This window comes from Hyla sarda, chromosome 5 (assembly GCF_029499605.1).
Source record: "Hyla sarda isolate aHylSar1 chromosome 5, aHylSar1.hap1, whole genome shotgun sequence".
Lineage (NCBI taxonomy): Eukaryota > Metazoa > Chordata > Amphibia > Anura > Hylidae > Hyla > Hyla sarda.
This window is the reverse complement of record NC_079193.1, coordinates 202556540-202582482: the sequence shown is the minus strand read 5'-3', so window position 1 is coordinate 202582482 and position 25943 is coordinate 202556540. Positions and strand designations below refer to the sequence as shown.

Here is a 25943-nt window from a genome sequence, read left to right as displayed (position 1 = left end):
TATTTAAAAGGATTAAGTTAATAGGCTGGAAAGTAACATAATGGACTTAATTTAAAAAGAGAAGCAAAACCAGAAAATGTGCAACATGCTTGTAAGATCAAAGGGGCTATTTAATAGGACATAGGTTTTACTAATCATTTATTTTCACTGTATCATCACTCATTTTAACAATCATAATTAAATAGATACACCATCATTATTTTATAGAAACATAGAATGTGTCAGCAGTAGACTTGTGCACTAGAAACATTTTCGTTTCGTTTCATTTAATTTTTTCGTTTTGGAAACATTTTTCGGTTGGGTAATATTTTCGGTTTTGATTTTTCGGATACATTCGGTATTGGGGTGTTCAGTCTTATTTTTCGGATACATTTAGTATTCAGGTACATTCGGTAAATCTTTTTATTCTTTTTTGGACTTTAGCGATCCTCAAAAATTATGGAGATACCTTTTTTAGAAAAATTTCGTAGGGTACCATAAAAAAATCATAATTAAAGAGATACAGAAGTGATGGAAACAATTGTATCTAACAAAATGTATCTTTTTTATTATGAAATGTTTATTAATTTTTAAACAGGGATCAATTTATGTGAGCGGGTAAAGCACTAAAAATGTAGCCGACAATATTAAAAATGTAGTGTGTGCGTGTTTTTCACTTTTTTTTCAAATTTTTTAGGTAGTACTACTACTCCCAGCATGGAACACACTGTTCCTTGATGGGAGTATTAGTTACCTGTACTAATTGACAGATTGCCAGGGTTCGTTGCGATCCTCTTGTATAATGTATAGATGCGGCGGCCGCTCTTCTATGGTCCCCTGCACTCACGTATATATACACATATTCATATTTCCCGCAAAGCTGTGATTGGCCAGATGGTTCCAGCCAATCACAACTCTCTGTGAGAAATAGGAATATGTGTATATATACGGCCGTGCAGGGGACCATAGGAGAGCGGCCGCCGCATCCATACATTATACAGGAGCATCACAGCGGGTGTCAGGAGCGATACCCGCAGTGATCTTTCCTTTACTACAAGTACTACTACTCCCAACATGGAGTACACTCTGCTCCATGCTGGGGGCTGTAGTACCTGCATTAATAGACAGATCGCAGCGGGTGTCAGAAGTTACACTCGCTGCGATATGTCTAGTAATGCAGGTACTACAGCTCCCAGCGTGGAGCAGAGTGGGCTCCTCCATGTTGGGAGTATTAGTATCGGAAGAAGCATCTAATTGCGAAACATTGGGTGATGGAGGCCCTGGTGTGTCCTTGTAAGGGGAAGATAACAACTTCTTGTTATGTGCATAATTGTATAGGGCTGTGACCTTACCAGGTGCAGCCTTTGTTTGGGACACTTTGTTATTGGGAAATATGCTACTTAGCAATCCGTATATATGGGTGTTTGGGGATTAACCCCTTGATTTAAGTGTTTACATATAGCATGCATCGGCACTTTATGTAGCTGTTTAACATATGCTGTAGTACAGTGGACCTCCGGTGGTGTATTTGTAGGATCATCTTGGTAATTTGTATTCTTTCTTTTTTTTTTAATGATTTTAAATGTATGTCCTTTATGCTAAACAATAAAGATTAAATATTTTGTGTTACTATATCCCAGAAAACCTTGTTTTTTTTTTTGGTGTTTATTATTAGTATTATTACCTGCAGTAAGGGACAGATCCCAGCGGATGTCACTCCTCCTGACACCCGCTGCGATTATCCTGATGTGAATGTCGGGATCAGCTGTTCTCTGGGCTACAGAGTCGGGAGAACAGCTGACGCTGAGCCTTAGGTATACATCGTATATCTACTGCCCAGCAAGAACTTACAGTGAGCCTGCAATGTGCATACAATATACACATTGCTGGCTCACTTAACCCCTTGCTGAGCTGGGCGCTATGCGCAAGCCCAGCAAGGAAAGAGTTAACTTACACTGCTGGACAGTGTAGGTTAACCCTTTGGGTGGTATACACTATATACAGCTATCTATAGATAGCCGTATATAGTGTATACAGAAGATGAAGTCCAGCTTACTTCCTTTGAGTACCGGGCAGGGCCGTGTAGCTCCGCCCCCCTAGTGATGACATCCTTAGGGGGCGGAGCTACAGATGGGAACTAGGCTAATTAATCTGAAGCTCTGCTCACATTGTCCGTTTTGTATAATGTGAACAGACCCTTCTGGCAGTGTCTACCCAGACAGGGAGACTCCAGCTGTTGCTAAACTACAACTCCCAGCATGCCCAGACAGCCAAAGGCTGTCTGGGCATACTTGGAGTTGTAGTTTTGCACCAATTGGTGGCAACCCTGTTTGGGTAGACATTGCATCATGGGTGCTCTCCCCAGCGGACAGCGCCAAAAATGTCATAACCAATTTTTTGTGTTTTTTATCTTCTCGTTTCAGATCCGTGTATGCAGAGGATTACTGCGGATTCGATTGATTACGGAGGATTTTTTTTTTCTTTTAATAAAATGTTTAAAGAGGGCTGTGGTGGAGTGTTTTTTTTAATAAAATAATTTTTCCAATGTGTTGTGTTTTTTTTTTTTTTTTATAGAATTTTCAGGGTTAGTAGTGGAAGCTGGTCTTCCCCAAAAACAGCTAGGGCTAACCCCCAATTATTACCTCGGTACCCACCGCCACAGGGGTGCCGGGAAGAGCCAGTACCAACAGGACCGGAGCGTCAAAAATGGCGCTCCTGGGCCTAGGCGGTAACAGGCTGGCGTTATTTAGGCTGGGGAGGGCCAGTAACAATGGTCCTCGCCCACCCTGGTAACGTCAGGCGGTTGCTGTTTCGTTGGTATTGTGCTGAGAATGAAAATACGGGGAACCCTATGCGTTTTTTTTTTTATTTATTTAAATTAAAATAAAAATGCATAGGGTTCCCCGTATTTTCATTCTCAGCACACTACCAACCAAACAGCAACAGCCTGACATTACCAGGGTGGGCCAGGACCATTGTTACTTGCCCTCCCCAGCCTAAATAACGCCAGCCTGTTATCGCCTAGGCCCAGGAGCGCCATTTTTGACGCTCCGGGCCTGTTGGTACCGGCTCTTCCTGGCACCCCTGTGGCGGTGGGTACCGGGGTAATAATTGGGGGTTAGCGCTAGCTGTTTTTGGGGCTAGCACTAAGCCCTGGCATAGTAATGGATTCAGTCAATAAGACCATCTTCCACTACTAAGCCTGAAAATTCAATAAAAAAAAGACACAACACATCGGAAAAAAAATTTTATTTAAAAAAACACTCCCCCACAGCCCTCGTTAACCATTTTATTGAAAGAAGAAAAAAATAATCCACCGTAATCCATCGAATCCGCAGTAATCCTCTGCATACACAGATCTGAATTGAGAAGAAAAAAAACACAAAAAATTGGCATTTTTGGCGCTGTCCGCTGGGGAGAGCACCCATGATGCAATGTCTACCCAAACAGTGAGCCACCAATTGGTGTAAAACTACAACTCCCAGCATGCCCAGACAGCCTTTGGCTGTCTGGGTATGCTGGGAGTTGTAGTTTAGCAACAGCTGGAGTCTCCCTGTCTGGGTAGACACTGCCAGAAGGGTCTGTTCACATTATACAAAACAGACAATGTGTACAGAGCTTCAATTAACTAGCCTAGTTCCCTTCTGTAACTCCGCCCCTAATGACGTCATCACTAGGGGGCAGAGCTACAATGACCTGCCGGTACTCGAGGGAAGTAAGCTGGACTTCATCTTCTGTATACACTATATACAGCTATCTATAGATAGCTGTATATAGTGTAAACCGCCCAAAGGGTTAACCTACACTGTCCAGCAGTGTAAGTTAACTCTTCCCTTGCTGGGCTTGCGCATAGCGCCCAGCTCAGCAAGGGGTTACGTGAGCCTGCAATGTGTATACTGTAAACACATTGCAGACTCACTGTAAGTTCTTGCTGGGCAGTAGATATACGATGTATACCTACCGCTCAGCGTCAGCTGATCTCCCGGCTCTGTAGCCCTGAGGACAGATGATTCTGATATTCACATAAGGACGATCGAAGCAGGTGTCAGGAGGAGTGACATCCCCTGGAATCTGTCCCTTACTGCAGGTACTACTACTCCCAACATGGAGTACACTCTGCTCCATGCTGGGAGCTGTAGTACCTGCATTAATAGACATATCGCAGCGAGTGTAACTTCTGACACCCGCTGAGATCTGTCTATTAATGCAGGTACTACAGCTCCTAGCATGGAGCAGAGTGTACTCCATGTTGGGAGTAGTAGTACTTGTAGTAAAGGAAAGATCACTGCGGGTATCACTCCTGACACCCGCTGTGATGCTCCTGTATAATGTATGGATGCTGCAGCCGCTCTCCTATGGTTCCCTGCACGGCCGTATATATACACATATTCCTATTTCTCCCAGAGATCTGTGATTGGCTGGAACCATCTGGCCGATCACAGCTCTGCTGGAAATATGAATATGTGTATATATATATATATATATATATATATATATATATATATATATACGTGAGTGCAGGGGACCATAGAAGAGCGGCCGCCGCATCTATACATTATAGAAGAGGATCGCAAGGGACCCCGGCGATCTGTCAATTAGTACATGTAACTACTACTCCCATCATGGAACAGTGTGTTCCATGCTGGGAGTAGTAGTACTACCTAAAAAAAAAATTAAAAAAGTGAAAAACACACGCACACTACATTTTATTATTGTCGGACACATTTTTAGTGCTTTACCTGCTCACATAAATTGATCCCTGTTTAAAAATTGATAAACATTTCATAATAAAAAAGATACATTTCGTTTTTTTTTATTATTTTTAATTAGAATTAATTCTTTAGGTTAGTTCACGAATAACGAATGCATTCTTTATTTACCGCATGCATTCGGTTAATAACGAATGCATTCGTTACTTTGCTATTCCTATTATCGTGGATATTCGGGAATGTTCAAAATATGTTTTAGTGCATTCGGATTGGTCCGAATGCCCGAAAACGGTAAAATTCAGTAAATTAGACATTCGTGCTGAACCGAATTGCACATGTCTAGTCAGAAGATAAGAGCCATTTGGCCCATCTATGTAGGGAGAAAATAGATAAAATAACTAGTGCTCAGAAGGACATCGGTATAAGTAAAAAAAGGGGGGAAGGTGCAATATTCGTTTTATAACTTACTCCACTTTGGGGGGATGCAAACTAAATCACAGAACCCCCCCTCCAGGATGGCGTATAATGTAACTGGAGTTCCTCAATCCGTCATGTGAACAAAGGGCTGCAAACTTGTTTAGTTAATAAAGTTTAATGGCGACGGGTTTCTGAGGTTACAAAGGCTTTCACCACCTCCTTCATCAGGCACAACATAAAAGATATTCACATGGTTTATATACATTTAGGTAATTACTTACCAAAAGCTCTCCGCGCTCCATCCAGTTCCCGGTGTCTCTCTGTACTTCCGATATAGTCACATGATCCCTCTCTTTAGTCACGCAGCTTCCGGCTAGTACTGAATCACCTGACATGCAATGCGCTCCACCGATCCACCATGCGTTCCACTGGCGTCACTTCCTGCAATCGTGGAATGCATAAGGGAAACCAGTGGTATCACTTTCATTCCTTTAGTTTTTTTTTTATGGTGATATAGAAAATGGCATGACACACTATGTAGTGTGTATCCATTTTTTATGTTGGATCTCTGTTTGTTAATTCTAATTCTTAGGCTGTTTATTGTTCTACCAACATATCGTAACCCAAATGGACATTCTATCATGTATATAACATAATTGCTACTGCAATCTAAACGTTCTTTTATGGAATATGGTTTGGATCCATCTGGAATTTCAACCTCAGTTCTCTTGTTACAAATCTGTTCACAGCATTTGCAGCGACTTATGACGCATTTATATACCCCTTTTGTTTCTCCCAAACCCCTCTGGCCATTGCTTTCTAGGTATAGATGGTGCTAAGATGTTCTTTAGAGTTTTACTCCTTTTAAAGACACATTTAGGTTTTTCGGGTATAATTTTATTTAAAATGGGGTCTCCCTTTATTACACTCCAGTTTCTCTGCAATATCTTTTTGATTTCGGAAGTAATAAAAGCCACATGGAACATTTGGTTATTTCCCTGATCAATTTAGTTTTTTTTATTATTTTCCGGAAGACAATCTATCTGGGATCGAGTGTTTACTCGTTTCAAGGCCCCATCTACCAGGGGTTTTGGATAGCCCTTTTGTCTAAAACAATTCTTTAGGACCAAGGTTTGTTGTTTGAATTCTTGGTCAGATGAACAGTTTTGCCTAATCCTCTTCATCTGACCATAGGGAACATTATTTTTCCAGCTCTTACTATGGCAGCTATTGTAACTCAGATAGCTGTTCGCATCCACCTCCTGAAAATAGGTGGTGGTATGCAAACAGCCCTTCTGAATATATATTTTCAAATCTAAATATACAATTTCTTGGCGACTAATATGGGAGGTAAAATTTAAACCTCACTCATTTATATTAAGTTCTTGGATGAAGTCCACAAGCGACTCCTCGGTCCAGCGCCAAATCAGGATGATGTTGTCAATGAATCACCTATAGAACCTCACCCTAGGGTCCTGGATCTGCTTTTCAAAGGCCCCCACTTACAAGTTTGCATAAGAAGGGGCAAATTTCGTCCCCATAGCTGTCCGGCAAACCTGCACGTAATATTCCCCATTATAGGAAAATTAATTATGAGTTAATGTATACATTATGGCCTCTAATATAAAGGTTTTTTTGCAAAGTAGGCATCAATGGGTCCTCTTCCAAGAAAGTTTTAATAATTTCTATTCCTTTAGAGTAAGGGATGTTACTATATAAACTAGTAACATCTAGAGTGGCCAATACATAATTTGGTTCCCATATAATCTCTTTTAGTAATGTCAATAAATGGCCGGTATATTTGAGATAAGCTGGTAGATTGACCACAAATCTTTGAAGTTGGTGGTCAATATATTCTGACAGACCACCAGTGATGGAATCCATTCTGGCTATTATTGGTCTGCCAGGGGGATTTATTTTATCCTTGTGGATCTTGGGTAAAAAATAAAAATAAGATACACTTGGATTCTGATTGTAGATAAAGTTCTTTTCACGTTTTCCAATTTTTTATAATATTTTTCATCTGCCAGAATTTTGACCGCTTCTAGATGGTATTTTTCATAATCCATGATAACACCCCCCCCCCCCCCCCCTTATCTGCCAATTTAATTACTATGTTTAAGGGCCATTCTCTGTTCCTTTTTAAGGTTAAGTGAATATCTATGTGTTTCTCTTTTTTTGTACATCTCTCTGAAACTCTTCATGACATTCTCATAAAAGGTCTCAAGAAATGGACCTCGACTTTCCATAGGATAAAATGTGGATCGTGCTTTTATATATTACAGTTTATTAAAGAAATATCACAGAATACATAGAACAAGGGCTCGCAGGCCCACAGTACGTAACACACAAGAAACACATTGATCCGTGAAATGGACATATAGAAGGGACCAGTATATGCAATATAACAACTATGAAAAAAAAAAAAGAAATCTACTTCATCAAGAAGCAGAACAAAACAAAGCAGGCGGCAAAGGGGGTCATAGAGAAAGGCAAGAGCAAAAGGTCAGCAAGGAAGGGGGCGGGAAGGGAAGGGGGTGGTGGCATGAGTGGATCGTGCTTTTAGAGTAGTTGGGATGGGCTCATCCAATATATTCCTCATTAGATCTTCTACATCTATATATATTATCCACGGGGGTTACCCCGTCTACTATGAGAGGGCCTCTTCCTGGATTTTCGCGAAGATTTTTTAAGGCTAAATGACATTTCAAAGTCAGTTTTCTAATATGTTGGTTAAGATCCACATATAATTCAAAGAAGTTTGGGCCACTACTAGGGCTAAAGGACAAACCTTTATTTAAAACTTCTATTTCTTTAGTAGATAAAATATGTTGTGATAGGTTAAATATCCCTATCTTCGCTATGTCCTCATTAGTCTGTTTATTATATGGAGGTTACCTTGTTTTTCTTCTTTTGAGTTCCCATCTCTTTTTGTTTCCCCCTCTAGGTGCTCTTCGAGTTCGATGGCTCTTTTCCTGGATGGTATCCTTGGGCTGAAAAATTGGGTTATTTCTGGCAACATTGATACAATTTGACTCTTTAGCTCCACTATTGGGGTAAGTTTGATCCCTTCTATTGATGTTGGCATATGAGTTATAGTCGGAGTTGCCAGGGAGTTGCCGGGAGAGATGGCAACTCTGACTATCACAACATATTTTATCTACTAAAGAAATATAAGTTTTACATAAAGATTTGTCCTTTAGCCCTAGTAGTGGCCCAAAGTTATTTGAATTATATTTGGATCTTAACCAATATAGTACCTCTCATAGTAGACTGGTAACCCCCGTGGATAATATATATATATAGATGTAGAAGATCTAATGAGGAATATATTGGATGAGCCCAACCCAACTACTCTAAAAGCACGATCCACATTTTATCCTACAGAAAGTCGAGGTCCATTTCTTAAGACCTTTTATGAGAATGTCATGAAGAGTTTCAGAGATATGTACAAAAAAAGAGAAACACATAGATATTCACTTAACCTTAATAAGGAATAGAGAATGGCCTTTTAATCTCTAACAGAAAATACTAACATAATAATTAAATCTGCAGATAAGGGGGGGGGTGTAATGGATTATGAAAAATACCATCTATAAGCAGTCAAAATTCTGGCAGATGAAAAATATTATAAAAAATTGGTGAGAAAAAACAACGGAACAATATAATAAAGATCTTAAATATATCTTAGAGAAAACCCTAGAAGAAAATTGTCTGCTAAAACGTGAAAAGAACTTTATCTACAATCCAAATCCATGTGTATCTTATTTTTATTTTTTACCCAAGATTCACAAGGATAAAATAAATCCCCCCGGCAGACCAATAATAGCCAGCATGGATTCCATCACTGGTGGTCTGTCAAAATACATAGACCACCAACTTCAAAGATTTGTGGTCAATTTACCCGCTTATCTCAAAGATACCGGCCATTTATTGACATTACTAAAAGAGATTATATGGAAACCAAATCATGTATGGGCCACTCTAGATATTACTAGTTTATATAGTAACATCCCTCACTCTAAAGGACCAGAAATTATTAAAACATTCTTGGAAGAGGACCCATTGATGCTTACTTTGCAAAAAAAAAAAAAAAAAACTTCATATTAGAGGCCATAATGTATACATTAACTCATAATCATTTTTCCTATAATGGGGAATATTACGTGCAGGTTTGCGGGACATCTATGGGGACAAAATTTGCCCCTTCTTACGCATACCTGTACATGGGGGCCTTTGAAAGCAAATCCAGGATCCTAGGGTGAGGTTCTATAGGCGATTCATCGACGACATTACCCTGATTTGGAGCGGGACCGAGGAGTCGCTTGTGGACTTCATCCAAGAACTTAATATAAATGAGTGGGGTTTAAATTTTACCTCCCATATTAGTCGCCAAGAAATTGTATATTTAGATTTGAAAATATATATTCGGAAGGGCTGTTTGCATACCACCACCTATTTTAAGGAGGTGGATGCGAACATTGTTCCCTATGGTCAGATGAAGAGGATTGGGCGAAACTGTTCATCTGACCAAGAATTCAAACAACAAACCTTGGTCCTAAAGAATCATTTTAGAGAAAAGGGCTATCCAAAACCCCTGCTAGATGGGGTCTTGAAACGAGTAAACACTCTATCCCAGATAGATTGTCTTCCGGAATATAATAATAATAAAAAAAACTAAATTGATCAGGGAGATGACCAAATGTTCGATGTGGCTTTTATTACTAGATATAATAATTCACATTCCAAAATCAAAAAGATATTGCGGACAAACTGGAGTATAATCAAGAAGACCCCATTTTAAATAAAATTATAACTGAAAAACCTAGATGTGTCTTTAGAAGGAGTAAAACCCTAAAGAACATCTTAGCACCATCTATACCTAGAAAGCATCGGCCAGTGAAGAAACAGTATAAAGGGGGTTTGGGAGAAACAAAAAGAGTATATAAATGCGGCATAAGTTGCTGCAAATGCTGCAAACAGATTTGTAACAAGAGAACTGAGGTTGAAATTCCAGATGGATCCAAACCATATTCCATAAAAGAACGTTTAGATTGCAGTAGCAATTATGTTATATACATGATAGAATGTCCATGTGGGTTACGATATGTTGGTAGAACAATAAACAGCCTAAGAATTAGAATTAACAAACATAGATCCAACATAAAAAATGGATACACACTACATAGTGTGTCACGCCATTTTCTGTATCACCGTCAAAAAAAATCCTAAAGAAATGAAAGTGACACCACTGGAAAAAATTAGCAACTATAACTATAAAACATTACGCAATAAGGAAATGTTTTGGATTTTTAGGATTAATACCTTAATTCCTCAAGGTTTAAACGAGATTTTAGAACAAGTGTATTTGATGAAGGCACTGGGCATATGTGGTGTTTTGGCATCCCTTATAAGGTATGCCTATACTAACCATCATGTGGGCCCACTGAGTTCTATTTTTATTAGTTTTATGTTAAAAATTGTTATATAGACTATTGTATGAAGGTAATTTTATAGTGTTTTACTATTAATTATTATTAATGATATGAATTTTTAGTAAATTGTTACGCCTGCTGTTCTCTGCTCCCCAACTTCCGGAGCTTGGTTTCCCTAATCCGTTCCACGATTGCAGGAAGTGATCCTATTCTATATGGGACTCACTGCTCACACCGGGTGAGTGTTCTCCATATTGTTTTCATTGTTTCAGATTGCAGCGCTCCCTTTGAGCTATTTTTTATTTCTATTTAATTCTATTTGGCCTATCTATTCTTCCTTATAGTCTGAATACTTATGAATCATCCTTGTCCCTACCTTGTATGAAGGATAGCATGAGCACTTCTCTCTTTCTACTGCTAATACCTCTCCCTATACACCCAAGCATTCTGCTAGCATTTCCCGCTGCTCTATTACATTGTCTGCCTACCTTTAAGTCTCCAGAAATAATGACCCCTAAATTCCTTTCCTCAGATACTGAGTTCAGGACTGTATCAAATGGTCTATACTATTCCCAGGTGGATTATCTTGCACTTATTCACATTGAAGGGGTTATCTGCCATAAGATGATTTTAGTACGCACCTGGCAGACAGTTATGGACATGCTTAGGAAGGATCTGCTAGTGCTAGTTTGTCATTTCACTGCACCATCATGGGATCAGATGTCCTGATGCTTTTAAATTCTATGATTGTTCTTCCATTGCTTTTGGGAGAGAGAGGAAAACATGACAATTTCCCCCTAGAACCCTTGAAAATGTAGTAAAGCTGTTCCCCACGCATCCTTTGAAAATTGGACCTTGCCTTCCACCTATTACCTTTTATTGATGTTTGTTTTGGAGGGAAAGGAAGTGAGGTCACACTTCAGAATCATACCACAAGTTCACAATCGGTACCATAAGTTGTCTACAACCAGTCACATTACTAGTAATCTATATATCCGGTATTAAATTTAAGCTCAGTTTGACATGGTGTATGTGTCTGATCATACGATGATCTACATGGTAGTCTTTATAAAATTGGACACTATTATAGATAAGTATAGATTATTTTCTAGCAACTAACAAAATGGTAAACATATTTGTTCTAGCCAATAAACAGAATTGGCTAGAAGGGTGGAGGAGTGTTTAAACTAGGGACTGGGGGGGGAGGGAACCTACAACATAGAGGGGGTAGATAGTGTAGATAGAGAGGGGGGACTTATTAAAGTACCTGGCGGTGGAGCGGAGGGAGGGGTTAGAATAGTTAATAGGGATAGGCTTCATAGAAAAAAAAAACATACATCATTGAATTGCATGTTGACTAACGCCATAAGTCTGTCCAATAAAACTGACGAACTGGAGTTGATAATGTCTCAGGAGGATTATGACATAGTGGGTATAACAGAGACTTGGTTGGACGATAGCTGTGACTGGGTGGTCAACAAACTGGGTTATAGTCTATTCAGGAAGGATTGGACAAAACAGAAAGGGGGAGGAGTTTGTCTTTATGTAAAGTCCAGTCTGAAGGCCGCACTGCGGGAGGATATATGGGAGGGAAACGATCATGTGGAGTAATTATGGGTAGAAATATATGGAGATAAAAAAAAATTCTGATAGGGGTTTGCTATAAGCCACCAAACATAATAGAAGAGGCAGAAGATCAATTACTGAGACAAATTAACAAGGTAGCAAATCAGAATGACGTAATAATAATGGGGGACTTTAACTATCCTGATATGAACTTGGAGACTGAGACCTGTGAATTAGTGTTGCTCGCGAATATTCACAATACAAATTTTATTCGCGAATATTGCATATTCGCCAATTCGTGAATATTCGCGAATATAGCGCTATATATTCGTAATTACGAATATTTGTTTTTTTATTTATTTTTTTTTTTTCACAGTACACATCACAGTGATCACCCCTCTCTGCTTCCAGCTTGTGTGGTGTAAAGAAGGCTCTAATACTACTGTATGAGACTGGTGTGCGAATTTTCGCATATGCGGAAATTTGTATATGCAAATTTTCGCATTGTGCGAATTTCCGTTTATGCTAATTTTCGTATATGCTAATTTTTGCATATGAAAATTTTTGCATATGCGCATTTTTCGCATATGCGAAAATAAAACGAGAATATTACGAATATGCGAATATTCGCGAATATATGACGAATATTCATCCATATATTCGCGAATATTCGCAAATTCGAAAATGGCCTATGCCGCTCAACACTACTGTAAATCTCATAAAATAAACAGGTTTCTGACTATAGTTAAAGACAATTATCTGTCCCAAATAGTGCAGGGCCTGACCAGAGGCGACGCCCTACTAGACTTAATATTAACCAACGCATCTGACAGAGTAATTAATGTGCAAGTAGAAGGACACATAGGAAATAGTGATCAAAATATAATACATTATGACTTGTTCTTCAATAAGGGAATCTTGTGAGGGGCAACAAAAACATTGAATTTTAGGAAGGCAAAGTTCAATCAACTCAGAGAAGCCCTTAACAATATAACATGGGATAATGTTCTCAAAAACAAGAATACTCACACTAAATGGTAGACTTTTAAAGATATCTTAAACTGTAAGATACATACCTTATGAGAATAAAAGGGTCAGAAATAAAAGAAAATCAATATGATTGAATAAAAACGTTAAGGGGCAATAAATGACAAAAATAAATCATTTAAACTACTAAAACAGGACGTCAGTGAAGAAGCATTAAAAAACTATAGAGAAAAAGTAAAATATGTAAAACACAGATAAAAGCCGCAAAAATAGACAGAAAGACTCATTGCCCAAGAGAGTAAAACTAACCCCAAAATGTTCTTTAACTATATAAATAGCAAAAAATGAAAGTGTAGGCCCTTTCAAAAATGATGAGAAAGAAATTATAGACGGAGATCAGGAAAAAGAAAATATACTAAACAAATTCTTCTCCACTGTATTCATCGAGGAAAATGCAATTCCAGGAGAAATACAGTGTGATAAGGTAAACTCCCCAGTACAGGTCACCTGTCTAACCCAGGAAGAAGTACAGTGCCACCTACAAAAAATTAAAATAAACAAATCAGCAGGTCCAGATGGCATTCACCCCGTGTTCTAAAGGAATTAAAGACAGACCCCTATTTTTAATATTCAGGGACTCTATAGTAACAGGGAATGTTCCCCAGGACTAGTGCATGGCAAATGTGGTGCCAATATTTTAAAAAGGGACAAAATGTGACCCCGGGAATTATAGACCTGTTAGTTTAACCTCTGTTGTATGTAAATTGTTTGAGGGTTTTCTAAGAGATGCTATTCTGGAATATCCTGATAAAAATAAATGTATGACTCCATTTCAGCATGGCTTTATGAGGGATCGGTCCTGTCAAACTAACCTGATCAGCTTTTATGAGGAGGTGACTTCCAGACTGGACCAGGGGGAATCGCTGGATACGCCGCATTTGATATGGTGCAACTCCAAGCAGGCACATGTAAAGGCAGAATACAGAGGGTTCTTCAGCGGCAGATCCGCAGCAAAATACACTACAAAAATCCGCTCATTTAAATGTTCCCTAAGGCTAGGTTTCCATACAGGTTTTTTCTCGCATCTTTTGGTTAACTGCTACTGCAGTTTTTGAGCTAAAGTCAGAAGTGTATTCAAAAAGAATAGGAAACAAATGTAAGGACTTATACTTTGCCTTCATTCCAGATCCACTTCTGACTTTGGCTCAAAAACTGCAGTGGCACTTTTCCAAAAAACAGCATAAAAAAAAATAAAAAAAAATTTGTGGAAACCTAGCCTCAGGCAGATGCCAAAATGTTCCATAACAGAGGAAAAAACTTTTTGATCGCTCTTTGCTTCATTTTTTTCTGGGGTATGATGTGAAAAAAACCCACAATTCTGGAATTTGGTATTTTTTTTTTCATTTACAACCATCACCGTGCAGGATAAATAATGTTTTATTTTAATAGTTCGGACAATTATGCATGTACCAATACCAAATATGTTTATTTTTTATTATTTGTAATACATTATTTAAACTCTTGATATGGAAGGGGTTAATGTGAGTTAAACCTTTAATATATATATATATATATATATATATATATATATATATATATATATATATATAATTTTTTTTTTTTTTACTTTTAGGAGGAATCATTAGATTTTGCATATAGATCAATGCAGTTCTCCATTGATCTGTGCTATCTGTGCTCAATAAAATGCAGATCCAAGCCACCAGGTATGCAGCTACCTCTACAGTAATTATCAGATGGGGGCAAACCTGTATGGCGCAAGCTCGAGTCAGGAGCCCACGCCATACACCATTAATGACACAATGACGTGTATACACTTTATTGGTCGTTAACAGGGTAAATAAAAATACTATACAATGCAGAAACAGCAATATTAAAAACATATATATATATATATATATATATATATATATATATATATATATAAACATACTATTAATTGTATCAATATAAAACAAATAACTATGCCAAAAATACAGGATGCACAGGTCGCCGGGTTAAAAGGAGAATCAGCCGAGGCCACCATGAGACTAAAATGAAGCTTGCATGAGAATGTGAACAGTTTACCATGTGCTTCTGGTGTGTAAACATAATTCAAACTCAATTTTAAACCAAGCCTAACAGTTTATTGTGCAATACTATTTAGAGGCTCATATCATTTTAGGAATGCTTTAATTTGATAAATGTTTCATCATTTAACCCCTTAACGGCCAAGGATGTATATTTACGTCCTTGGCTGGCTCCCGTGATATAACGCGGTGACCCTGTGTCATATCGGGTCAGTCCCAGCGTTTATTTGAAGCCAGGACCCGGGGCTAATAGCTTGCGGCAGCGATCGTGGTGCCGTGCGCTATTAACCCTTTAGACGCGGCATTCAAATTTGAACGCGCGTCTAAAACAAAAGTAAAACCTTCCCGGCTGCTCAGTGGGGCGGATCGGGACATCCGCAGTGAAAATTCGGTGTCCCGATCAGCTGGGACGCGAGCGGAGGTCCTCTTACCTTCCTCCGGTGTGTCCCTTCGGCGATTGATTGCTCCAAGCATGAGATGCAGGCTTGAGCAATCGACCGCCGATAACAATGATCAATGCAAATCTATGGCTTTGCAGTGAACAGTGTATAAGATCAGTGTGTGCAGGGTTATAGCCCCCTATCGGAGCTATAACTGCAAAAAAAAAGTGTAAAAAAAGTTAACAAATGTGATTTAACCCTTTCCTTAATAAAAGTTCAAATCACCCCCCCCTTTCCCATTAAAAAAACATACATAAAAATAAATATAAACATATGTAGTATTGCCGCATGCGTAAATGTCTTAACTATAAAAATATATCATTAATTAAACCACACGGTCAATGGCATATGCGCAAAAAAATTCTTAAGTCCAAAATAACGTATTTTTGGTAACTTTTTATATCATGAAAAAATGAATAAAAAGCGATCAAAAAGTCAGATCAATACAAAAATGGTACAGGTAAAAACCTCAGATCACGGTGCAAAAAATGATCCCTCATACCACCCCGTACGCAGACAAATAAAAAAGTTATAGGCGTCAGAAGATGACAATTTTAAACGTATACATTTTCCTGCATGTAGTTATGATTTTTTCCAGAAGTACGACAAAATCAAACCTATATATGTAGGGTATCAATTTAATCGTATGGACCTACAGAATAAAGATAAGGTGTCATTTTTACTGGAAAATGTACTGCGTAGAAACGGAAGCCCCCAAAATGTACAAAATGGCGTTTTTTCTTCAATTTTGTCGCACAATGATTAATTTTTTCTGTTTCACCGTAGATTTTTGGGTAAAATGACTGATGTCACTGCAAAGTAAATAAGCCATCATATGGATTTTTAGGTGCAAAATTGAAAGGGCTATGATTTTTAAAAGGTGAGGAGGAAAAAACAGAAGTGGGAAAAACGAAAAACCTGTGGTCCATAAGGGTTTACAAAAAAAATCCCAACAATTAGGCCAGTTTTACACTTCAGAATTTCTTACCACAAAAAATCCAGCCAGAAATCTAGAGTGCGGCCAGGCTAGGACCTCATGGGCATTGCCGTGTCTATATACAGCAATGTCTGCAGAGTGGATTTTGCCTAAAGAATGAACAAGTTCATTCTTTTGGCAGCGGAATTTCAACATCTGCTTCTAAAATTCCTTAATGTGCACTGTGTTGTGGAATCCCATAGCTAGCAATGGGATCCTCTTGCACCAGAATTTCTGACCGGCCTTGGACTTGTGACCGGCATATGTCTGGAAACCGGACATAATTTCCTTTCGGCATGCACCGAAGGGAAACTGATACTAGAATGGGACAGTTCACAATCATCAAGCATCTCAATTTTGATGCCGGATGGTTGAACTCACTTGCTGCGTTCCTCTGTCTGGCGTCCAGTGGACGCTGGATGACATACAACTGATGACAACTGATGCACGTTGTTATCAGTTGTGTTGAGATCTAGGCTGAGTTCACCTATGCTGGATGCCGGACATATGTGAACCCAGTCTAAGACAGACATACCTATGGTGCTATGTATGCCAGGAATTCTATTGAATCCCCATGGCTCTGAGAAATATTTTGAGAACTCGCGATCATAATATACTTTAGGGGAACAGTAATTTTATGTCTCTATTATGTTTAATGAAATGGGCTATACAGCAACTAGTGGCCATGTAAATTTATAACACAGTATTGAGCTGCTGAAATTGTAATGGTTGATGTCAATGTGATGAGGCAGAAATTAAGTAGTTTTGTCATTGTAGCTATCATTATTTGCTATGTAGCAGCATGACATAGCAATTTACAAGATAAAACCCAGAACCTATAACTGGTACTTTCAGATACTTCTTATATAGGTGAGACTTGTAAGATATGTGTTTAAATGCTAAAGACATTTACAATGAGTGTACTGAATTATGTTCCTGTGATGGTGCTATAAGCTCCCTATAAAGTATAAGGTTAAAGTTGATTTCTAATCACTGAGAAACCAGGCTACACACATTGGCATTGGTTTTATTAAAGGGATTTAACTGTACTCAAATTAATTGTTGTAATTAGATTGTTGGAACTTCAAAGGAAAGGAGAGTATTATCGTGCTGGTCTGAACCATTTCATGGATCAATTAGCAGAGCCACCTATAAAAAAAAAATTTGGCATTGTATTGTATTATAACATATTGAACTTATTATATATATTTTAGGGACCAAAAAACAAGATTACATTTTAGTAATGTAAGGTAGGATTAATTTATTTAAGGTGAGCATGCTGGAAAGAATGGAATATTCATACAGATGAAAAGGCATAAGCCAAAAATGGCAATATGAGTTTTTATTTTTTCTCCTCTCCTCAACTTTGATGCCTAAAGGGCTTGCAGCGCAGTTGCAGTGATCTGTATGAAAAAAACATTTTGTGTTGTGTTTTTGTATCAAGAAACATGTTATCCAAAATTTGCACTGCTGCAAGAAAAAAAAAAGACTAAAATGATAGCTTCAGGTAACAGGTTGGTAATAAAATATTCTCATCTCTGTCAAAATGTAATTGATGCAATGTTTAACTTTTGTTCAACAATAACATTTTCTTATCTCTGTAGTCTAATGTATTTTTTTTTATCATTTTGGTTTTATAAGTTTACAAGCCTTTTTTATGCTGTGGATCCACCGATGATGGACTCTACACCCTGTTCCAAATTATTATGCAAATTCTATTTAAGTGTCACAAAGATTAAATATTTAGTTTATCAGTTTAACTCATGGATGGCATTGTGTCTCAGGGCTCTTTTGATCACTGAAAACAATCTTGGACACCTGTGATAATTAGATTGCCAGGTGAGCCTAATTTAAGGAGATACTACTAAAGGTGAGTGTTCCATATTGTTAAGCAGAGCACCATTATCAAGCAATATGGAGAAGAAAAAGGATCTCTCTGCTGCCGAAAAGAGTGAAGTAGTTCAATGCCTTGGACGAGGTAGGAAAATATTAGATATTTCACGAAAACTTAAGCATGATAATCGCACTATTAACTCCTTAACCATGCAAGATGCATATTTATGTCCTGCGCCAACTACAGCGATATAACGCAGGGTCACTGCGTCATATTGGATCGGTCCAGGCAGCTATCAACAGCCAGGACCAGTGGCTAATCCCGGAAATCACCAATCACGGTGATGCCTGGAATTAACCCTTTAGACGTGGCGATCAAAGTTGATCACTGTGTCTAAAGTAAAACCTTCCTGGCAGTTCAGTTGGGCTGATCGGGACCACCACGGTGAAACCTCGGTGTCCCGATCAGCTGTATGGACAAGTAGAAGGTCCCTACCTGCCTCCTCTTTGTCCGAACATTGATTAAATGCTCCGTGCCTGAGATCCAGGCAGGAGCAGTGGAGTACCGATAACACTGATCAATGCTATGGCATAGCATTGATCAGTGTATGCAATTAATGTACTGCATGTTATAGTCCCCTATGGGGGACTATAACATTGCGAAAAAAAAGTGTAAAAAAATAGTTAATGAATGTGTTTTAACTCCTTCCCTAATGAAAGTTTGAATCACCCCCTTTTCCCATAAAAAAAGACTATATAAATAAAAATAAATATAAACATATGAGATATAAAAATATATCCTTAATTAAACCGCATGGTCAATGGCGTAAAAAAGTTCCAAAAAAAAGGTCCAAAATAGTGTATTTTTGGTCACTTTTTATACCAGATCACAGCACAAAAAATGAGCCCTCATACATCCCCATATGTGGAAAAATAAAACGTTATAGGGGTCAGAATTCTCGTGCATCTAGTTATGATTTTTTTCCAGAAGTAAGACAAAATCAAATCTATATAAGTAGGGTATCATTTTAATCATATGGACCTACAGAATAAAGATAAGGTGTCATTTTTACCGAAAAATGCACTGCGTAGAAACAGAAGCCCCCAAAATTTACAAAATGGCATGTTTTCAATTGTGTCGCACAATGATTTTTTTTCTTTTTTTTTCTTTTGATGTAGATTTTTGGGTAAAATGACTGATATCATTACAAAGTAGAATTGGTGGCGCAAAATAAAAAAAAAGGCATCATATGAGTCTGTAGGAGCAAAATTGAAAGGGTTGTGATTTTTAAAAGGTGAGGAGGAGAAAACGAAATAGCAAAAACAGAAAAAACCCTGAGCTCTTAAGGGGTTAAGAGATTTGTGGCTGATTCAGAGCACAGACAGGTTCGTGCAGATACAGGCACATTGAGAAAGATTTCAGCCAGATCCATGCATCAGATCAAGATAGCAGCTACTAAAATACCCTTACATGACAGCAAAAAGATATTTGAAGCTGCTGGTGCCTCTGGAGTCCCACGGACATCAAGGTTTAGAGTCCACCGAAGTCTTGCAACTCTACATAAACCTTCTATTCGGCCACCATTAACCAATGCTCACAATCAGAAATGGCTGCATTGGGCAGAAAAATACATGAAGACTAATTTTTAAAACAGTCCTGTTCACTGATGAGTGCCGTGAAACCCTGGATGGTCCAGATGGATGGAGTAGTGGATGGTTGGTAGATGGCCACCCTGTTCCAACAAGGCTGCAATGTCAGCAAGGCGGTGGTGGAGTTATGTTTTGGGCTGGAATCATGGGAAGAGAGCTGGTTGGCCCCTTTAAGGTCCCCAAAGGTGTAAAGATGACCTCTGCAAAGTATGTGGAGTTTCTGACTGACCACTTTCTTCCCTGGTACAGAAGGAAGAACTATGTTTTTTGTAATAAAATAATTTTCATGCATGACAATGCACCATCTCATGCTGCAAAGAATACCTCTGCATCAATGGGTGCTAGGGGGTTAAAAGGAGAGAAAGTCATGGTGTGGCCTCCATCCTGCCCTGACCTCAATCCTATTGATAACCTTTGGAGCATCCTCAAGCAAAAGATCTATAAAGTTGGGAGGCAGTTTACATCCAAACAGCAGCTCTGGGAGGCTATTCTGAAATCTTGCAAAAAAAAATTCAAGCAGAAACTGTCCAAAAACTCACAAGTTCAATGAATGCAAGACATGTGAAGCTGCTATCAAATAAGGGGTCCAATGTTAAAATGTAACGTGACCTGTTAAAACAGTTAAAAAGTAAAAAAGTTGTGAAAAGTTGGACTGAAATAGCTTTTGATACCCGGTAAATATGCTGCAAACACAACAAATGACAATGTTCAATTCTTTACAACCTATAAAGTGTTTTGAAACTTACTGTGTTTAATAGTTTTGAACAGTGCATTGCAAGTTTTTATGTTTAAAAAAATACTGTTATCATTAGGTTGGTTCAATAAAATTTGAATTGCACTCTTAACCCCTTAAGGACGTTTTTGCATTTTCATTTTTTCCTCATCACCTTCTAAAAATCCTAACGCTTTCAATTTTGCACATAAAATTCCATTTGATGGCTATTTTTTTTGCTCCACTAATTCTACTTTGCAGTGACATTGGTCATTTTACCAAAAAATCCACGTCGAAATGGAAAAAAAATTCATTGTGCAACAAAATTGAAGAAAAAATGTAATTTTGTAACTTTTGGGGGCTTCCATTTCTACGCAGTGCATTTTTTGGTAAAATTATTCTGTAGGTCCATACGGTTAAAATGATACCCTACTTAAATAGGTTTGATTTTGTCGTACTTCTGAAAAAAATCATAACTACATGCAGGAAAATGTATACGTTTAAAATTGTCATCTTCTGACCCCTATAACTTTTTTATTTTTCCGCGTACAGGCCGGTATGAGGGCTCATTTTTTGCACTGTGTTCTGCAGTTTTATTTTGTTTTGATATGACTTTTTGATCGCTTTTTATTCATTTTTTTATGATTTTCAAAAGTGACAAAAAATACGCAATTTTTGACTTTGGAATTTTTTGGCGCATACGCCATTGACCGTGCAGTTTAATTAACAATATATTTTTATAGTTCAGACATTTACGCACACGGCAATACCACATATGTTTATTTTTATTTACACAGGTTTTTTATGGGAAAAGGGGGGTGATTCAAACTTTTATTCGGTAAGGGGTTTAAGGACCTTTATTAACTTTTTTTTTTTCACTTTTTTTGCAGTGTTATAGCTCCCATAGGGGGCTATAACACTGCACACACTGATCTTTTACTCTGATCCCTGCAAATTCATAGCTTTGCATGGATCAGCGTTCTAGGGGCTTGATTGCTCAAGCCTGTAGCTCAGGCTTGGAGCAATCAAACGCCGATCGGACGCAATGGAGACAGGTTAGGGGACCTCCGCTCGTGTCCTAGCTGATCGGGACATCATGATTTTATTGTGATAGTCCCGATCAGCCCGACTGAGCTGAAGGGAAGCTTTAAGTTTCGTTTTGGACGCGGCGATCAACTTTGATCGCCGCGTCCGAAGGGTTAATAGCACGCGGCACAACGATCTGTGCCGTGTGCTATTAGCCCAGTGTCCCGGCTATCATTAGCAGCCGGGACTGACCCAGTGTGATGCGGGGTCACACCGTGACCCCGTTTTAAACACCGAACCGGGCGCAGGGCGTACAGGTACGCCCTGCGCCCTTAAGATGTTAATGGTTGATAGCATGAAAATTATGCTGACTGTTATTTACATCAATTATTTAGATAAATGAAAAAAATATAAATTGCATAATAATTTGGAACAGGGTGTACAGTGTGCCTTCAGCTGTGCCTGCTCGTAGTGGCAATCCACCACTATGAGCAGACACACAGGGAAATTTATCAAAACCTATCCAGAGGAAAAGTTGCTGAGTTGCCCATAGCAACCAATCAGATTGCTTCTTTAATTTTTAAAAAGGCCTCTAAAAAAGAACAAAGGAATCTGATTGGTTCCTCTGGACAGGTTTTGCTAAATCTCCCCCACAGTGTTCTGTGAGTCGCCGCGCGCATACACTGTGTACTTGCACATGTCATGGCTGCTCTCGGCCTAGCTCTGGGTACAGGGGGAGCTGCCGCGATGTCTACGAGCACACTGAGCATTTACAGCTACTCGCAGATACTAAGAGCAGGCACAGCTGAAGGCACACTGTAGGGTCAGTCATTGGAGAATCCACAGAGCAAAATATGCTGTGGATTTGTTCTGTGTAACCCTACCTATAAAGTAACAATTTTTGTTTTCATATCAATTGGTTCCAGAAAGTTAAACAGATTTGTAAATGACTTCTATTAAAAAAATCTTAATCCTTCCAGTACTTATCATCTGCTATATGCTACAGAGGAAGTTGAGTTGTTTTTTTGTTTCTGACCACAGTGCTCTCTGCTGACACCTCTGTCTGTGTCAGGGATTGTCCAGAGTAGGAGTTAATCCTAACAGCAAACATCTCCTGCTCAAGACAGTTCCTGACATGGACAGAGGTGTCAGCAGAGAGCACTGTTGTCCGAATGAAAATAAATACATAACTTCCTCTGAGTCATGCAACAAAATCTGATAAGTACTGGAAAGATTAAGATTTTTATATAGAAGAAATTGGCAAGTACCAGAGTACCCCTATAATAGGAATCTGGCAGCAGCATCACCTGCACTAATCTAAATATACAAGTAATAGTGCAGGTGATGCTGGTTTAAATGTACTTTATCTGGATAAATATCTGTTCTGAGCTATCTGTATTTTTCAGTTTATGCAAATATTATTTTCTGAGCAATGGACATGGTCTTCAGCCTTAACAATAATCCAGTATTGTTCATTAGTGCGGAGATCCCCTCTATTGGCCAGAAAATAAAATTTGCATCTGAGGAAAAATACAGATAGCCCAGAACTGTTTTTTTTTTTTCCCAGGTAAAGTGCATTTTAACCAGCATATTCAGATTAGTGCAAACAATGCTGCTGTCAGATTCCCTTTAGATTACTCTTTACCGAAACATGCAAAACATTCTGGGCATTCTATCCCCTTAAGGACCAAGGGCGTAAACTTATGCCCTTAGTCCCGCTCCCGTGATATAATGCGGGGTTACACGCTAACCCGGCATCATATCACGGCGGGCCCGGCGTCATAGTGAAGCCGGGACCCACCGCTAATAGCGTGCAGCACCGATCGCGGCGCCGCGCGCTATTAACCCTTTAGCCGCGCGCTCAAAGCTGAGCCACGCGGCTGAAAGTGAAAGTAAAATGTGTCGGTTAGCTCAGGGAGCTGTTCGGGATCTCTGCGGTAAAATCGCAGCATCCAGAACAGCTATACTTAAGGAGGAAGGTCTCTTACCTTGCTTCCTGAAGTCCGATCGCCAATTGAATGATTCAAGCCTGAGATCCAGGCTTGAGCATTCAATCGCCGAAAACACTGATTGATGCATTCCTAAGGAGATGCATCAATCATTGTTAAAGATCAGTACATGCAATGTTATAGCCCTCCCTGGGGGCTATAATATGGCATAAGAAAAGTGTAAAAAAATCATTAAGCCTTTCAATGATCCCTTCCCCTAATAAAAGTTTGAATCACCTGGCATTTCCAAGAATAAAAAAAAAAATAACGAAATAAAAATAAACATATGTGGTATCGCCGCGTGCGGAAATGTCCGAATTATAAAAATATACCGCTTTTTAAACCACACGTTCAATAGCGTACGTTCAAAAAAATTCCAAAGTCCTAAATAGCGTATTTTTGGTCACTTTTTATATCATGAAAAGATGAATAAAAAGCGATCAAAAAGTCCGATCAATGCAAAAATGGTACCGACTAAAACTTCAGATCACGGCGCAAAAAATGAGCCCTCTTAGCCCCCTGAACATGGAAAAATAAAAAAGTTATAGGGCTCAGAAAATGACAATTTTAAACGTATAAATTTTCCTGCATGTATTTGTGATTTTTTTTTCAGTAGTAATACAAAATCAAACCTATACAAGTAGGGTATCATTTTAACCGTATGGAACTAGAGAATAAAGATAAGGTAAGATTTTAACGAAAAATGTACTACGTAGAAACGGAAGCCCCTAAAATGACAAAGTGGCATTTTTTTTCAATTTTGTCGCACAATTATTTTTTTTCCCGTTTCGCCGTAGATTTTTGGGTAAAATTACTAATGTCATTACAAAGTAGAATTGGTGGTGCAAAAAATAAACCATCATATAGAATTTTAGGTGAAAATTTTCAAGAGTTATGATTTTTTAAAGTTAAGGAGGAAAAATTTTAAATGGAAAAAGCCCCGGCCCTTAAGGGGCTATTAAAATTCCAGGTAATTTAGACAAAATGAAATAACCTTATTTCATAATTTTCCAAACAGAATTCCTAACAATGCCAGGAATGTTTAATATACCCAACACATACTATGCAATACCTTAGTTTCACCTGATGCTGGTAATAGATACTCAAAGGGGTACTCCGGTGAAGAGGAGGATGAGAAGGTGCACGGGCTGGGGATGTATGGACTGCAGGGGAATAAATCTTATACTGAGAATGATCTCTATGGGGGAGATTTATCAAAACCTTGCCCAGTTGCCCATAGCAACCAATCAGATTGCTTCTTTCATTTTTCACAGGCCTTCATAAAAATGAAAGCAGCAAGCTGATTGGTTGCTATGGGCAACTGGGCATGTTTTCCTCTGCACAGGTTTTGATAAATCTCCCCCTATATTTGAAGGGGAGGGGGGGACTCCTGAATGACACATGCTGGGAGTTGTAGTACCTGTTGTGTTTGTGTGTATGCTAGTGTTTACAAACCAGTGTGCCTCCAGCTGTTGCAAAACTACAACTCCCAGCATGCCCTGACAGACTTTGGGCATGCTGGGAGTTGTAGATTTGCAACAGCTGGAAGTACACTGGTTGGGAAACACTGTTCTAGCCTATTCAGCATACACATCATGCTACACCAGTGTTTCCCAACTAGTGTGCCTCCAGCTGTTGCAAACTATAACTATCACGCTATCACGCCCCCTCCCGTAGGCTTGCATTGAGGGGTGGAGCATGATGTCACACGGGGGCGGAGGCGTGACGTCACACGCCGCTGGCCCGGTGGTCGCCCGTAATCAGACCCGGAGTGAACACGCTCCGGGGACTGATTACAAACGGGGTGACGCGTGCATGATCACGGGCGTCCCCAGCGCCGGGACTCCCGCGATCAGGCATCTTATCCCCTATCCTTTGGATAGGGGATAAGATGTGTAAGCACAGGTGAACCCCTTTAAACTTGTCTGTTTCTACTTTCTTCCATACAAACCTCTTGTGTGATAAGAGTTTTGAACTACGTTAAAGGAAACTATTTTTATACAGTATATACAGATATGTATTGATATATAGATACGTTGCCAAAAAGCTATTAGCTTTAGTAGCATGGAAAAAATTACAATAAAAAGTTAAATTATAATGTTGCAGCAGAAATGGTGAGAAAAATAGAAGCTACAATT

At 38.8% G+C, this 25943-nt stretch overlaps 1 long non-coding RNA gene across 1 annotated transcript; it reads right to left on the bottom strand.

The window, feature by feature from the left end:
- Positions 1-193: 193 nt before the first annotated feature.
- On the bottom strand, positions 194-24980 carry LOC130272628 (uncharacterized). The gene is made up of 3 exons (XR_008843656.1): positions 24878-24980; positions 5387-5546; positions 194-448 (listed from the first exon to the last, which is right to left on the bottom strand). It is a non-coding gene; the product is annotated as an uncharacterized LOC130272628 (long non-coding RNA).
- Positions 24981-25943: the final 963 nt, after the last annotated feature.